This window comes from Grampus griseus, assembly GCF_964374135.1.
Source record: "Grampus griseus genome assembly, chromosome: 7".
Taxonomy (NCBI): domain Eukaryota; kingdom Metazoa; phylum Chordata; class Mammalia; order Artiodactyla; family Delphinidae; genus Grampus; species Grampus griseus.
Window position 1 is genome coordinate 70,020,985 of NC_139001.1, and position 18,458 is coordinate 70,039,442.

At 39.7% G+C, this 18,458-nt stretch overlaps 1 protein-coding gene across 1 annotated transcript in view; it reads right to left on the reverse strand.

The window, feature by feature from the left end:
* PSMD14 (proteasome 26S subunit, non-ATPase 14) overlaps positions 1-1,735 on the reverse strand; it is a 95,206-nt gene extending 93,471 nt beyond the window's left edge. Inside the window, exon 1 of the mRNA XM_082658206.1 lies at positions 1,461-1,735. The gene's annotated coding sequence lies outside the window, so the exon portion shown is untranslated. The remainder of the gene's footprint in view (positions 1-1,460) is intronic.
* Positions 1,736-18,458: the final 16,723 nt, after the last annotated feature.

An 18,458-nucleotide genomic window follows, 5' to 3' on the forward strand; every position in this document is an offset into this window, starting at 1 on the left:
AAAATTTAAAACAATTAAATAGAAGCACAATTGCTCCTTGTTATTGATTTTCAAACATGGGTTCTGAAATTAGATATTAAACACAAGGGTTACAGACAAGTATAAAAATAGAATAAACCCATGTCAAAAAGGTTAAAAATCCAGCTTTTCAATTAAAACAGCAATATAATATTTATCAAGACCCTTGGGGGGAAAAAAAAAAAATCTCCCAAACTCAACAGGTGAGGCTTCATTGAAAGATCATGACTTCAAAATTTTCTTCTGTTGGCCAGATGCAATTCTGTCCTGGGACGAATTCAAGACAATATTCAGGCTTCTCACTAAATACCACTTCACTAAACACATCTTGTAGTTAATTCTGAGCCACCATGTATCTTAATCTCTTCAAATGCACAATAACCCATTTAAATTTATATGTTTAAAAGAAACATAATTTAAACTTCAAATGAGCCAGTTGCTAGCTTTATAGGACAAGACTAGAAGGCCACCATTATATTAATCATCTCCACTATAACTGTATTCAGTTCTTTTTTATTTCAACATTATCAGTGGCTATCGTCTTGCTTACTCACAAACATTAAGTCAGCAGCACTAAATACTTTTGTGAGCAATGAAAAAAATGATTTTCACTCTAGAAGTACATTTCTTGCTAATTTTTAAAGCCTCTTCCTTGCCTTTCCCAACTTTTGGATACCATTTTAATTTCAAGAATTTTTCCTTAGGTCACTAGGTTTATATTCAAACTCTTTCGAGAAATTTACATTTTTCTTTTTTGCCTGACACAAAGTAGTGCCCCCAGGAAAATTAAGTTCCAAGATGTAACACACAGTAGCAGATTTCTACTTTACTGAAAACAGGAAATGTAATCAATTCATCAACAACTACTCAAGTGGGACAAACTGAAAGTTAAGTTAAAAGACAGAGCAGGAATAACCATACTTTGTTTTAAAGAGTTTCAAGGTTAAAAAACAATGCACCTCTGGGGTTTTGTTTGGTTTTGAAGGCAGTTGAAAACCTAACACTATGAGAAAAGGGGTCAAGGCCTAAGGTTAACACAAGTGATAAAGCAAACATACATTCAACGGGAAAGTTAATTTTATTCTCTCGCCCTTGTTTCCTGTCTGGCGGGAAGTTTTTCAACACAGGGGTAAGTTTCAACAGAACACAGACAAACAGAAGCCAAAACTAAGGGTCCTCTCTGAATAGAGAGGAGAGGCTCCCAAGATGTGGTGAATTCAGCGGAGCAGAAACGCTTGGAGGAAGGAGACCACATCCAGACCTAACTTAGTCAGAGACCCAGGGAGACAGCGTGTAGGACGAAGGGAGCTGGACTCCACCCTCACCGCCCGGGACCCCAGTGGAAACTAGGCTGAGCAACGTGACTCAGGAAAGCAAGGCGCTGGCAGCGGCCTAGCGCGGCTGCCTCCGCGGACCTCTGGGGCCTGCGTTCCCCGTCTTACCTGAAGGCGGGCGGAGCAGGAGGCCGCGGTCTGGACCCTTGTCTTCCAGCAGCGGTGACGCAGCGGCGGCGGCGAGAGCGACAGCAACACCAGCAAGCTCCGACTCGGCCGAGCTCTGGCTCCGCGAACCTGCGATGAATCAGCCCGATTCCATTCAAAAGAGTCGCCCAGGCCTCCGCCGCGAAGCACTTCCGGGTTCACTGCGCCGCTTCGGCTTCCGTTTCCCCGACGGCCAATTGAAGACGACTCGGGAGTCGAGCGGCCGTCCCAGGAGGAGCGCCCGGGACAGACAACGCGGGCCGCGTGCTTCAGGCGTCCCGGCTTGGAGGGTGGGGCGGAAGTTAGCGCTAGGGCCGCTCCCGCCTCTCCGACATCCTCCCTTCTCTGCCCGCACCTCTCCCTCCCCAGTTCTGTGCGCCCGGCTGGCGCCGAGATGAAACTGCAGGAACGCGAAGACCGGAACCCTTCTTCGTTTTAGTGTTCACCGCGGCCCTACGTCAAAACTAAAAGGTTCACTTGGACTAAGATTAACTTGGTCATCTGAGAAACAAAAGAAAAAAAGGGAGAGGTGTGAAAAGAGTGGAAATCGGTCGGATGTTCTTTTCCATAGTGCAGTCTACTCACCTTCTTGTCTTTACCAATTTGCAAAGGTTGAATTTCAAGGAAAACAACCATTTCCCTAGTGGTAAAACCATCTATTTTAAGCCCAATTTAATTTACAAGGTTTAAGAAATCATATACTCACGTTTCTCCAGGTAATTATCATCACCAATAACGTTTCACCCATTATCTGCTAGGTTTTCAGAGAGCAAAACCGCCCAAGAAATAACTATTGACAAGTTTATATCACATTTCTGTTTAGGGCAGCACGTTTACCAAGTCCCTCTCACTTTGTCAGATACGTTCCAAATGACTAGCATCTTTAAAGCATTCCTAAATCAAGAATGGTGATGAATCTACTGGATGGAGGGAAAGGAAGGATTGTGGCATCTGAATCCAAAACTGTTTGAGTGGCACAATTACACAGAATTTCCCACTCAAAGATCTTTATCTAAAAAATACATAAATTATTTCAATCACAGGTAATGTTAATTATATTTGGATCCCTGTCTTTATGTTTTCTCTCAAACCTGTGCCTCCTCCCCTTTTTTTTTTTTTTTTTTTGGTAGATGACCCCATCCTCCATTTAATTTCCCTCATCAGATCTGAGAATAGACAGACCTTACCTCTGATTTACCTGTTCGCACTGGCCTCCCAATGAAACACCCTGGAAATCACGAAGGGTCTAATCTGTAAATAGATTTTCCAATCCACCACTCCTCTTTCTCCTTTCTCTGTATTCCAACCTTAACTCAAGCCTTCATTACTCTTTTCCTAAAATACTGCATTAATCTCCTTGATCTCTCTGCCTCCAGTCTGTCTGCCCATAATTCATTCTCCGCTTCATTGGCAAAGGTTCTTTCTGCTATACAAATACAGTTGTGCTCCTTCTTTGCTTAAAATTTCACCAGTGGCTCCTCATCCAATACAGAGGTCAAAAATTTCTCATCTTTGAGCTTCCCTGGTGGCGCAATGGTTGAGAGTCCGCCTGCCGATGCAGGAGACACGGGTTCGTGCCCCGGTACGGGAAGATCCCACATGCCGCGGAGCGGCTGGGCCCGTGAGCCATGGCCGCTGAACCTGCGCGTCCGGAGCCTGTGCTCCGCAATGGGAGAGACCACAACAGTGAGAGGCTCGCGTACCAAAAAAAAAAAACCTCTCATCTTTGTTTGAAGCACCGTTGCTCCAGCCATACTATTTAGCTGGGGAATGTGATGTCCATAGGGACTTTGAAAAACTCTGACATATTTCAGGGAATCCAAGTAATATGCATGCTTAGGATTGTGTGAATGGCTAGGGCTGTGTGAATGCTCAGGAAAGACCTGAGAAGGCTCTAAGCTCTCACCTCTGGCTAACCTTGAGGCTCTACACAAGCAAGAAATGAATACAAAAATAGAGTTGTATACTCCCTGGCTGATTGTTGAAGTCACACCCCAACACACATACTAAGCCCCTCCACAAAGACTAGGAAACGTATTGGTTGAAGACATTTAAGGAAATCCCTGTCCAGTCATCAGATGACCACTAAGCTAACTGAGCAAAGACATCAGTGGTTATGCACAACAAAGAACACAGACTTTAAGGAATGAATTCAGAAAATTCACTAAATCAACAATAACTACAACAAAGAAAAACAGCAAAAACCCTGGGGAGAGGGTAGAATATGATTTCCAGAGTGGCCACACTGTATTATTCAAAATGTCCAGTTTTCAAAATACAAAAGTTTAAAAGGATGATACATGCAAAGAAATAAGAATGTATGTATGGCCTGTACACAGGAGAAAAAGCAATCAATAGAAAATATTTCTGAGGAAGCACATATTACATAAAGACTTTAAGATATTTTAAATATGTTCACAAAGCTAAAGGAAACCATGTCTAAAGAACTAAAGGAAAGTATGATGAGAATGTTTCACCAAATAAGTAACATTAATAAAGAAATTGTTTTGAAAAAAAAAGAAACAAAAATTCTGGAGTTGAAAAGTATAATAACTGAAGTGAAAAATAAGAAGGGCTCAACACCTTGAGGAAACTGAGGATATGAAAACACAGGATACTGACCCCAGATAACTGAGGTACATATCAAAGGAATGATTTCAGTGAACCTAGACTCCTGCATCTTCCCATACATAGAAAAGTGCTAAATTCCTTAACTTGGGATACCTGGTTTTATTTAATTAACAGTAATCTTTTGATGTTCCAACTACCTGCCCTTTGTTCCAAAACTCCTATATATCCTAGCTCCCTCCTCGCCGCCTCAGAGCAGTTCTCTCAGGGGTACTTGAGATGCTACCTCCTGGGCTGGAAGCCTTAAAAATTCCTGCCAAATAAAACATAACTCTCAAAAAAAAAAAAAAAAAAAAAAGGGCTCAACAGCAGACTTGAGCTAACAGAAGAAAGAACCAGCAAATTTGAATATATGTCACTTGAGATTATCCAGTCTGGGTACCAGAAAAAAAGAAAAAGAATAAATATGCATGAACAGAGCCCCAGAGCGCTGTCACACACAATCAAGCATACCATGTATAACTGGAGTTCTAGAGAGGAGAAATATAAAAGGAAAGGAATATTTGAAGGAATAATGGTCAAAAACTTCCCAAATTTGATGAAAAATATTAATCCACACATCTAAGAAGCTTAATAAATTCCAAGTGGTATAAACTCAAAGAAATACACACCTGGACACATTATAATTAACCTGTTGAAAGCCAAAGTCAAGAAGAGAATCTTAAAAGTGTCGAGAGGGCTTCCCTGGTGCCGCAGTGGTTGAGAGTCCGCCTGCCGATGCAGGGGACATGGGTTCGTGCCCCGGTCCGGGAAGATCCCACATGCTGCGGAGCGGCTGGGCCCGTGAGCCATGGCCGTTGAGCCTGCGCATCCGGAGCCTGTGCTCCGCAACAGGAGAGGCCACAACAGTGAGAGGCTCACATACCGCAAAAAAAAAAAAAAAAAAAAAAAGTGTCAAGAGAGAAGCTACTCATCACATAATCCTAAATAAGATTCACAACCAAAGCTATGGAAGCAGAAAACAGTAAGATGACATATTCAAAATGCTGAAAGAAAAACACTGGTAACCAAGAATTCTATACCTAGGAAAGCTGTCCTTCAAAAATGAAGGAGAAATTAGTACATTCCAAAATATATGCATGAACAAAAATAAAGAGAATTTGTCACTGGGAAACTTGCCATACAAGAAATTCTAAAGGGAGTCCTTCAGGCTGAAATGAAAAGAAACTAGAAAATAACTCAAATCCACATGAAGGAATAAAGGAAACTTGTAAAGGTAACTATATAAGTAATTATAAAAAACAGTATAAATATATTTTTTGTTCATAATCCTTCTTTCTCCTATTTGACTTAAAATACAGCTGCATAAAGCAATAATTATAAGTCTGTGTTGATAGACATATTATGTATACAGATCTAACTTGTATCACAACTGTAGCATAAAGGTGGGGGAGGGAATGAAGCTATATAGTAGCAAAGCTTTGTATACTATTGAAATTAAATTAGTATTAATCCAAGCTATGTTGTTCTACATTGGTAATTGTAATCCCCAGAGCAACCACTAAGAAAATAATCAAAAAATATATAATAAAAGAAATAACAAGGTAATTAAAATGGTACACTAGAAAATATAATAGATATTTAACACAAAAGGCAGCAGTAATAGAGAAATAGAAGAACAGAAAAACATACGACATTTAGAAAGCAAATAGCAAAATGGCAGGTTTAAATACTACCTTATCAGTAATTACGTTAAATGTAAATGGATTAGGGAATTCCCTGGCAGTCCAGTGGTTAGGACCCCGTGTGCCGTCACTGCCAAGGGCCCAGGTTCAATCCCTGGTAGGGAAACTAAAATCACACAAGTCAAGCAGTGTGGCAAATAAATAAATAAATAAATGTAAATGAATTAAATATTCCAATTAAAAGGCAGAGATTGGGCTTCCCTGGTGGCGCAGTGGTTGAGAGTCTGCCTGCCGATGCAGGGGACATGGGTTCGTGCCCCGGTCCGGGAAGATCCCACATGCCGCAGAGAGGCTGGGCCCGTGAGCCATGGCCGCTGAGCCTGTGCTTCCGGAGCCTGTGCTCCGCAACGGGAGAGGCCACAGCAGTGAGAGGCCTGCGTACCGCAAAAAAAAAAAAAAAAAAAGCCAGAGATTCACAGAATGGGTTAAAAAGAAAACCCAACTATATGCAATCTACAAGAGACACATTTTAGATTTAAAGACACAAATATTTTGAAACTATAAGGATGAAAAATATATATACCATGCAAACAGTAACTAAAATGGTATGACCACTTTGAAAATTGTTCTGGCATTTTTTTTTTTTTTTTTTTTTGGCGGTACGCAGGCCTCTCACTGCTGTGGCCTCTCCCGTTGCGGAGCACAGGCTCCGGACGCGCAGGCTCAGCGGCCATGGCTCACGGGCCCAGCCGCTCCGCAGCATGTGGGATCTTCCCGGACCGGGATACGAACCTGCGTCCCCTGCATCGGCAGGCGGATTCTCAACCACTGCACCACCAGGGAAGCCCTGTTCTGGCATTTTTAAATAATAAAGTTAAAAATACAATTACCAGGGACATTGGTTCAAGATGGTGGAGTAGAAGGACATGCACTCACTCCCTCTTGCAAGACCACCAGAATCACAACTAACTGCTGAACAGTCATTGACACGAAGACACTGGAACTCACCAAAAAGATACCCCACATCCAAAGACAAAGGAGAAGCTGCAATGAGACAGTAGGAGGGGCACAATCACAATAAAATCAAATCCCATGACTGCTGGGTGGGTGACTCACAAACTGGAGAACACTTGTACCACAGAAATCCACCCACTGGAATGAAGGTTCTGAGCCCCACATCAGGCTTCCCAACCTGGGGGTCCGGCAACGGGAGGAGAAATTCCTAGAGAATCAGACTTTGAAGGCTAGCAGGATTTGATTGCAGGACTTCAATAGGACTGGGGGAAACAGAGACTCCACTCTTGGAGGGCACACACAAAGTACTGTGTGCATCAGCACCCAGGGAAAGGAGCAGTGACCCCATAAGAGACTGAACCAGACCTACCTGCTGGTGTTGGCGGGTCTCCTGCAGAGGCGGGGGGTGGCTGGGGCCCACCGTGGGGATGGGGACACTGGCAGCGGAAGTTCTGGGAAGTACTCCTTGGTGTGAGCCCTCCCGGAGTCTGCCATTCGCCCCACCAGACAGCCAGGTAGGCTCCAGTGCTGGGCCACCTCAGGCCAAACAATCAACAGGGAGGGAATCCAGCCCCACCAATCAGCAGACAAGCGGATTAAAGTATTAGTGAGCTCTGTTCACCAGAGCAACACCCAGCTCTACCCACCACCACTCCCTCCCATCAGGAAGCTTGCACAAGCCTCTTAGATAGCCTCATCCACCAGAAGGCAGACAGCAGAAGCAAGAAGAACTACAATCCTGCAGGATGTGGTAGGGAAACCACATTCACCAAAAGACAGACAAAATGAACAGGCAGAGGACTATGTACCAGATGAAGAAACATGATAAAACCCCAGAAAAAAAACTAAACAAAGTGGACATAGACAACCTTCCAGAAAAAGAATTCAGAATAATGATAGTGAAGATGATCTAGGACCTTGGAAAAAGAATGGAGGCAAAGATTGAGAAGATGCAAGAAGTGTTTAACAAAGACCTAGAATAATTAAAGAACAAACACCTAGAAGAATTAAAAAACAAACAAACAGAGATTAACAATTCAAAAACTGAAATAAAAAATACACTAGAAGGAATCAATAGCAGAAAAACTGAGGCAAAAGAACAGAAAAGTGACCTGGAAGACAGAATGGTGGAATTCACTGCTGCTGAACAAAATTAAGAAAAAAGAACAAAAAGAAATGAAGACAGCCTAAGAGACCTCTGGGAAAACATTAAATGCAACAACATTAGCATTATAGGGGTCCCAGAAGGAGAAGAGAGAGAGAAAGGACCCGAGAAAATATTTGAAGAGATTATAGTCGAAAACTTCCCTAACATGGGAAAGGAAATAGCCACCCAAGTCCAGGAGCACAGAGAGTCCCAGGCAGCATAAGCCCAAGGAGAAACACCCCAAGACACATAGTAATTAAACTGACAAAAATTAAAGACAAAGGGGCTTCCCTGGTGGCGCAGTGGTTGAGAGTCCGCCTGCCGATGCCAGGGACACGGGTTCGTGCCCCAGTCCAGAAAGATCCCATGTGCTGTGGAGCAGCTAGGCCCGTGAGCCATGGCTGCTGATCCTGCACGTCTGGAGCCTGTGCTCCGCAACGGGCGAGGCCACAACAGTGAGAGGCCCACGTACCGCAAAAAAAAAAAAAAAAAAAAAGACAAAGAAAAATTATTGAAAGCAACAAGGGAAAAACAACAAATAATATACAAGGGAACTCCCATGAGGTTAACAGCTGAATTCTCAGCAGAAAATCTACAAGCCAGAAAGGAGTGGCACAATATATTTTAAATGATGAAAGGGAAGAACCCACACCAAGATTACAGTACCTGGCAAGGATCTCATTCAGATTCGATGGAGAAATCGAAAGCTTTACAGACAAGCAAAAGCTAAGAGAATTCAGCACCACCAAACCAGCTCTACAACAAATGCTAAAGGAACTTCTCTATGTGGGAAACATAAGAGAAGAAAATGACCTACAAAAACAAACCCATAACAATTAAGAAAATGGTAATAGGAACATACATTTCGATAATTATCTTAAACATGAATGGATTAAATGCGCCAATGAAAAGACACAGGCTCGATGAATGGATACAAAAATAAGACCAATATATATGCTGTCTACAAGTGACCCACTTCAGACCTAGGGACACATACAAACTGAAAGTGAGGGGATGGAAAAATATACTACATACAAATGGAAACCAAAAGAAAGCTGGAGTAGCAATACTCATATCAGATAAAATAGACTTTAAAATAGAGAATGTAACAAGAGACATAGAAGGACACTACATAATGATCAAGGGATCAATCCAAGAAGAAGATATAACAATTATAAATAATATGCACCCAACATAGGAGCACCTCAATACATAAGGAAACGGCTAACAGCTATAAAAGAGGGAATCGGCAATAACACAATAATAGTGGGGGACTTTAACACCTCACTTAACCAATGGACAGATCATCCAGACAGAAAATTAATAAGGAAACACAAGCTTTAAATGACACAATAGACCAGATAGATTTGATTGATATTTACAGGACATTCCATCCAAAAACAGCAGATTACACTTTCTTCCCAAATGCACACAGAACATCCTCCAGGATAGATCACATCTTGGGTCACAAATCAAGCCTCGGTAAATTTAAGAAAATTGAAATCATATCAACCAACTTTTCCGACCACAATGCTACAAGATTAGAAATCAATTACAGGAGAAAAAAACGTAAAAGCACAAAAATATGGAGGCTAAACAACACGTTACTAAATAACCAAGAGATCACTGAAGAAACCAAAGAGGAAATCAAAAAATACCTAGAGACAAATCACAACGAAAACACGATGATCCAAAACCTATGGGATGCAGCAAAAGCAGTTCTAAGAAGGAAGTTTACAGCAATACAATGCTACCTCAAGAAACAAGAAAAATCTCAAATAAACAATCTAACCTTACACCGAAAGGAACTAGAGAAAGAAAAACAAACAAAACCCAAAGTTAGTAGAAGGAAAGAAATCATTACGATTAGAGCAGAAATAAATGAAATAGAAACAAAGAAAACAATAGCAAAGATCATTAAAACTAAAAGCTGGTTCTTTGAGAAAATAAACAAAATTGATAAACCTTTAGCCAAACTCATCAAGAAAAAGAGGGAGAGGACTCAAATCAATAAAATTAGAAATGAAAAACAAGAAGTTACAACGGACACCACAGAAATACAAAGCATCATAAGAGACTACTATAAGCAACGCTATGCCAATAAAATGGACAACCTGGAAGAAATGGACAAATTCTTAGAAAGATATAACCTTCCAAAACTGAACCAGGAAGAAATAGAAAATATGATCAGACCAATAACAAGTAATGAAATTGAAACTTGTGATTAAAATCTTCCAACAAACAAAAGACCAGGGCCAGATGGCTTCACAGGTGAATTCTATCAAATATTTAGAGAAGAGCTAACACCCATCCTTTTCAAACTCTTCCAAAAAATTGCAGAGGAAGGAACACTCCCAAACCCATTCTATGAGGGCACCATCACCCTGATACCAGAACCAGACAAAGATACTACAAAAAAAGAAAATTACAGGCCAATATCACTGATGAACATAGATGCAAAAATCCTCAACAAAATACTAGCAAACAGAATCCAACAACACATTAAAAGGATCATACACCATGATCAAGTGGGATTTATCCCAGGGATGCAAGGATTCTTCAATATAAGCAAATCAATCAATGTGATACACCATATTAACAAATTAAAGAATAAAAACCATATGATCATCTCAATAGATGCAGAAAAAGCTTTTGAAAAAATTCAACATCATTTATGATAAAAACTCTCCAGAAAGTGGGTATAGAGGGAACCTACCTGAACATAATAAAGGCCATATATGACAAACTCATAGCAAATATCATTCTCAATGGTGAAACACTGAAAGCATTTCCTCTAAGATCAGGAACAAGATAAGGATGTCCACTCTCGCCACCATTTTTCAACATAGTTTTAGAAGTCCTAGCCATGGCAATCTGAGAAGAAAAAGAAATAAAAGGAATACAAAGTGGAAAATAAGAAGTAAAGCTGTCACTGTTTGCAGATGACACGATGCTATACATAGAGAATCCTAAAGATGCCACCAGAAAACTACTAGACCTAATCAATGAATTTGGTAAAGTTGCAGGATACAAAATTAATGCACAGAAATCTCTTGCATTCCTATACAATTACAACAAAAGATCAGAAAGAGAAATTAAGGAAACAATCCCATTCACCATTGCAACAAAAAGAATACAATACCTAGGAATAAACCTACCTAAGGAGGTAAAAGACCTGTACTCAGAAAACTATGAAACACTGATGAAAGAAATCAAAGATGACACAAACAGATGGAGAGATATACCACGTCCTTGGATTGGAAGAATCAATATTGTGAAAATGTCTATACTACCCAAAGCAATCTACAGATTCAATTCAATCCCTATCAAATTACCAGTGCATTTTTAACAGAACTAGAACAAAAAAAAAATCTTAAAATTTGTATGGAGACACAAAAGACCCTGGATAGCCAAAGCAGTCTTGAGGGAAAAAAACAGAGCTGGAGGAATCAGACTCCCTGACTGCAGACTGTACTATAAAGCTACAGTAATCAAGACAATATGGTACTGGCACAAAAACAGAAATACAGATCACTGGAACAGGGTAGAAAAGCCAGAGATAAACCCACGCACCTATGGTCAACTAATCTAAAAAATGAGGCAAGGATATACAATGGAGAAAAGACAGTCTCTTCAATAAGTGGTGCTGGGAAAACTGGACAGCTACATGTAAAAGAGTGAAATTAGAACACTCCCTAACACCATATACAAAAAGAAATTCAAAATGGATTAGAGACCTAAATGTAAAACCACTCACTATAAAACTCTTAGAGGAAAACATAGGAAGAACACTCTGACATAAATCACAGCAAGATCTTTTTTGATCCACCTCTTAGATTAATGGAAATAAAACCAAAAATAAACAAATGGGACCTAATGAAAGTTAAAATCTTTTGCAAAGCAAAGGAAACTACAAACAAGATGAAAAGACAACCCTCAGAATGGGAGAAAATATTTGCAAATGAAGCAACTGACAAAGGATTAATCTCCAAAATATATAAACAGCTCATGCAGCTCAATATTAAAAAAAACAAACAACCCAATCAAAAAATGGGCAGAAGACCTAAACAGACATTTCTCCAAAGAAGACATACAGATGGCCAAGAAGCACATGAAAAGCTGCTCAACATCACTAGTTATTAGAGAAATGCAAATCAAAACTACAATGAGGTATCACCTCACACCAGTTAGAATAGGCATCATCAGAAAATCTACAAACAACAAATGCTGGAGAAGGTGTGGAGAAAAGGGAACCTTCTTGCACTGTTGGTGGGAATGTAAATTGATACAACCACTATGGAGAACAGTATGGAGGTTCCTTAAAAAACTAAAAATAGAATTACCATATGACCCAGCAATCCCACTACTGGGCATATACCCAGAGAAAACCATAATTCAAAAAGACACATGCACCCCAATGTTCATTGCATCACTATTTACAATATCTAGGTCATGGAAGCAACCTAAATGTCCATCGACAGACGAATGGGTAAAAAAGATGTTGTACATACATACGATGGAATATTACTCAGCCATAAAAAGGAACAAAATTGGGTCATTTGTAGAGGTGTGGATGGATCTAGAGTCTGTCACACAGAGTGAAGTAAGTCAGAAAGAGAAAAACAAATATTGTATATTAACATATATATGTGGAACCTAGAAAAATGGTACAGATGAACCGGTTTCAGGGCAGAAATAGAGACACAGGTGTAGAAAACAAACATATGGACACCAAGGGGGGAAAGTGGCGGGGGTGGTGGTGGTGGGATGAATTGGGAGATTGGTATTGACATATATACACTAATATACATAAATAGATATCTAATAAGAACCTGATATATGAAAAATAAATAAAATAAAATTCAAAAAAGAAAATACAGTTACCAGGGTATTACCTCGTGGTCCAGTGGTTAGGATTCGGCAATTTCACTGTCATAGCTCAGGTTCAATCCTTGATCAGGGAACTAAGATCCCATAAGCCACACGTCACGGCCAAAATAATAATAATAATAATAGTAATAATAATAATAAAATTGCCATTTGATCCAGTAATTCCACTTTATATATTTACCAAAAGTAAATAAAACATATGTCCATGGGCTTCCCTGGTGGCGCAGGGGTTGAGAGTCCGCCTGCCGATGCAGGGGACACAGGTTTGTGCCCCGGTCTGGGAAGATCCCACATGCCGCGGAGCCCGTGAGCCATGGCCGCTGAGCCTGTGCTTCCGGAGCCTGTGCTCCGCAACGGGAGAGGCCACAACAGTGAGAGGCCCGCGTACAGCAAAAACAAAAAAACAACATATGTCCACACCAAGACTTAAACATGATAGCTCATAGTAGCTTTATTAACAATAGCCCCAAAGTGGAATTAATCCAAATGTTTCCCAACTGATAAATGGGTAAAGTGTGGTATGTCCCTACAATGAAATAACGCTCAGCAATAAATAGGAAACTACTTATATATGCAACAACATGGATGACTTTCAAAAACATCATGCTGGGGCTTCCCTGCTGGCACAGTGGTTGAGGGTCCGCCTGCCGATGCAGGGGACACGGGTTCGTGCCCCGGTCCGGGAGGATCCCACGTGCCGCGGAGTGGCTGGGCCCGTGGGCCATGGCCGCTGAGCCTGCGCGTCCGGAGCCTGTGCTCCGCAACGGGAGAGACTACAGCAGTGAGAGGCCCGCGTACCGCAAAAAAAAAAAAAAACAACAAAAACAATGGCAAAAACATCATGCTGATGAAAAGAAGTGAGATACAAAAGAGTACATACTGTATAATACCATTTTAATGAAACTCTAAACAAATGAAATCAAATATATATAATAGTTATGGAAAGCAGGTCAGTGATTATCTTGGCGGTTCAAAGTGGAGTTATGTGGGAGGATTGACTGCATGGGGTGGGAAAGAACTTTTTGGATTGTCAGAAATGTTCTATTTCTTTATTGTGATTTATCAAAATTCATCAAACTGTACAGTTAAAACAGGTACATTTTATTGTATATAATTTATACTACCATGTAGTTGATTTAAAAGAAGAAAAAAATCTTCACATTTGTTAGTTTATTACTTTCCTTAGTCATATCAAAGTATGACTCCTGTCTGAAATGTACTTCCTTCCGTCTCCCATCCACACACTGTACCCCAGTGTTTTGGAGTGTTAATACTAGTCATGTTGCTTACCCTACAATCCTACTCTATCATCCCTGTTTTACTTGTCTGCCTTTGCATCTAAATGTTAAGCTTCTTGAGAGCAGTGGATACGGCCTAGCCATAGTAGGTACTAAAAATTGTTGTTGAATATTGGAGTAATATTTGTTCAAGTACTTTGCTTACTAAGAATACTCAAAAGGATCAGAAACATTTAAAATGCAGATACAGTCCCTCTTGAAATAATCACTTCTTTAAAGTTAAACAAACAACAAAATTTATAGAATTCAGGCCACATATCTGATATGAATATTACATCTAATATCTAAAACATTCATTGTTTGGGTTAGTCCCAATGTGGCTTTGGAGAACACTATATGCACAGAATTGTGAATTGTTTGATATGTTTCCTAAAATCATAAGTTGCCAAAAAGTTCACCTTATTAAATACATAATATACATGTGTCAGAGAGAAACTTTCCTGCTCATTTGGTATCTTCTGAACCTGACAGGTTCGTCAAATGAATGAATAACTCTGGCAATTAGCATGAATACATACCTGTTCAAAATGCATCAACCTTATTATAAAAATCCCTTCCTTTTTGTAAAGAGCAATCCATGCATATACATATAACTCCATTCATACAATGTCTAACTATGTGTCTAACAAGAAATTATAACAGTAGGTTTTCAGATAGCCTAACTTTATAATTATGAATATTAGAAAACAGCTATTGCCATTTGAATTTTAAAGAAGTGTTTGGAAAAAATTTAAGAAACACATTGTTTTCTGTTCAAAATCAGTTTTAATTGTTATACCTACTTATAGTTTTTGAATTATGCAGTTTTTGAATATTATAAATATAGATCTAGTACAAGAAAAAAGAAAAATAGGAAAATATTTACTTTTTAAAGTACAGTGATTTAATTTAATGTATAAAGCCAATAGGATAATCGTTACTTCTGCCAGATGGTATTTTACATTTTGATAAAAAGATATATTCTTAATCATATATGTCAAGAAAAAGGGACCATATGTTGTTAAACACTTCCAATTTGTCATTTAATTTAAAAGGCACTACTGATATTGCCATAAATTTTTTTTGGTGATGTGGCCTAAGTATCCTTGGTGTCAATAAAATTTAATTTTCTCAAGTAATTTCCTTATTGCTCTTTGAGCAAATAATTCAACAAAGAATTTTTTTAGCATCTATAAAGAAAAGATGCCATAAAGAGGATAAATCAGGGACTTCCCTGGTTGTGGAGTGGTTAAGAATCTGCCTGCCAATGCAGGGGACACGGGTTCAATCCCTGGTCCAGGAAGATAAGCCCATGCACCACAACTACTGAGCCCATGCATCACAACTACTGAAGCCTGCGCACCTAGAGCCCGTGCTCCACGAACAGAGTAGGTACCACAATGAGAAGTCTGCCCTCTGCAACAAAGATCAGCCCCTACTCACTGCAACTAGAGAAAGCCTGTGCACAGCAATGAAGACCAAACGCAGCCAGAAAAAAAGTAATGGGCATGTTACCACATTATTAAAAAAAAAAAAAAAAAAAAAAGAGAATAGGGCTTCCCTGGTGGCGCAGTGGTTGAGAGTCCGCCTGCCGATGCAGGGGACGCGGGTTCGTGCCCCGGTTCGGGAAGATCCTACATGCCGTGGAGCGGCTGGGCCCGTGAGCCATGGCCGCTGAGCCTGCGCGTCCGGAGCCTGTGCTCCGCAACGGGAGAGGCCGCAGCAGTGAGAGGCCCGCGTACCGCAAAAAAAAAAAAAAAAAGAGGATAAATCAGAATCCAGAATCTATATTCAAGTTACTCCTGGGTAAAAAAGCATAACCTCTGTTTCCAAGAGGCCTCTAAAATTTAATTTACTGTATTCTAGCAAAGTAAGTAAAATATACAGAGTAACTCAAATGATTCCAAACTGATGTGCCTTAAGTTCAGAAACCCAGTATATTCTAAAGATTTAAAAAAAGAGAGAGAGAATTCCCCGGCGGTCCAGTGGTTAGAACTCCATGCTTCCACTGCAGGGGCCCCGGGTTCAATCCCTGGTGGGGAAACTAAGATTCCACAAGCTGTGCTGCTGGGCCAAAATATATATATATATATATGTTTTTTTAATGGGTAATTATTTATATTACAAAATAATTTTGCACAATAAAAAAAGTTTCTAATGAACGAAACTATATGGAAGACACAGAAAATAGCATTACAATCTATAATGGGAAAAGGAAATTGGTATTAGATGAGAATTAAAACAAAGGTTTTATATGCCTTTGTTTCCTCTGCCTTTTGAAAAGAGAATTTGTTGATCTCTTTTCCTCTGCCATTCTCCACCCATTTCTCTTTTCATTCTATAGGGCTTTATATATGATTTTATTCAGGCTGAAAATTTTAATTACCATGTACATTCTGAAGACTTGCAAACTTCTGTTGTCTGAACATATCTCTTCTCCAGGTTTTTCATTGTTGTATGACTATATCACTATTTATCCATTCTCCAGTTGATGGACATTTGGGTCGTTTCCAGTTTTTTGTTTTCAGTTTTTTGCTATTATGAACAACACTGCTACAAACATTCTATGTATTCCCTGGTCTATCTGACCAAGAGATTCTCAAGAGTATCTACCTAGAAGTAAAATCGATGGGTTCTAAGGCATGCATGTTGTCAATTTTACTTGATAATACCAAATTGTAATCCAATATAATGTTCAAACTTTCTTGTTGCTCTAAATCATCACTCTCATTTAATTTTGTTGGACTTCTTAATTTTTGTCAATCTAATGAGAATAAAATGATATATCACTTTGCTTTAATTTGCATGTTCCTGATTACTAATAAGGTTGAACATCTTTCAAATGTTTGTTGTCCATTTATATTTACTCTTTTCTGAAGTGCCAATTCATGACTGTCACATTCTTTACTATGAAGTTCTTCTTCTTATTATTGTTTTGCATACTTTCAAACTCTTCATTTTGCACTTCAGTAAAATGAAACCCAAAGAGGGTACCCTGCATGGGAAAGGTCATGTAGCTAGTAAGTAGCAGGGTCAAATTCATAGTAACCAGTGATTTATTTTTTTGGTGGAAAAGCAACTGATGTGCAACTAATGTGATTTCCTTCTATGTTATCATTTTATTTTTCTAAAGTAGAAACAAATATAATATAAGATTTCTATGACACTTTAGACTGTATGTGACTACCTCCTTTCTAAGCCAGGCAGATATATGGGCTTAGCAGTCCACTGAGATTGGAATGCTGCTCCAAGGAGGCTACACCCAACAGTGAAACTTGAAAAGTTATAGGTCTGTTCATTATAATTGCAAGTAGCATAGGAAATTGGTTAACAACTATCCTGGAAACTCAAATTTTGGGGATAGAATGAGGGAAGTGTGTAGTGTAATAAAGACCCCCAGATGAGGCTGATCTTTCTACTCATTGTGATCTACCTACTCATTGTTTAAAGTGACTGAGAGGTAGGGCTTGCCTGGTGGTGCAGTACTTGAGAATCTGCCTGCCAATGCAGGGGACACGGGTTCGAGCCCTGGTTTGGGAAGATCCCACATGCCGCGGAGCAACTAAGCCCGTGCGCCACAGCCACTGAGCCTGCGCGTCTGGAGCCTGTGCTCTGCAACAAGAGAGGGCCGCGACAGTGAGAGGCCCATGCACCGTGATGAAGAGTGGCTCCCGCTCGCCGCACTAGAGAAAGCCCTCGCACAGAAACGAAGACCCAACACAGCCAAAAATAAATTAATTAATTAATTAAAAAAAAAAAAAGTGACTGAGAGGTAAAATCAAAATACAGTGTATTTCTCATCGTTTATCAGCAATACCACAGGTGGTACCCAAGATGATTTTGGACAGTCTGTGGACATTTTTTACATTAATAGGTATGTACTTATTTTAATGTATACTAGAAAAATATATAAAGAGCATATCAGACCTTTAATTTAATGGCTATTATTGCTTAAGATAACACTCAGTTTCTTTTAAAAGCACCTCTTTAAGGAAAATATTAAGTAAACAATAACGCAAATAGTAAGTGGATGGGAAAAATTGTGAAAAAGGCACATAAATGACCAAAATTTGGGAAACACTGGACAATGATTATGATCACAGACAAATCTGGGTTTATAAATTGACTGCATTACTTCCTATGTGTATGAACGTGGCAAGTTATTTACTTTCCTTGGCTGTATTGGTTAATATATTAGTTGCTTTAGCAAAGGCCAAAATAGTAATGGCTTAAACAGGTTATAACATTTCTTTCTATCTCACATGAAGATCAAGGTGGTGAGGGGGTCAGAGTGGCACTGCTCCATGAGATTCTGAGAAGCCTGGGGTCCTTCTACCCAGCTGTGCCGCCGTCCTCTCATATTACAGCATGTGGGAAG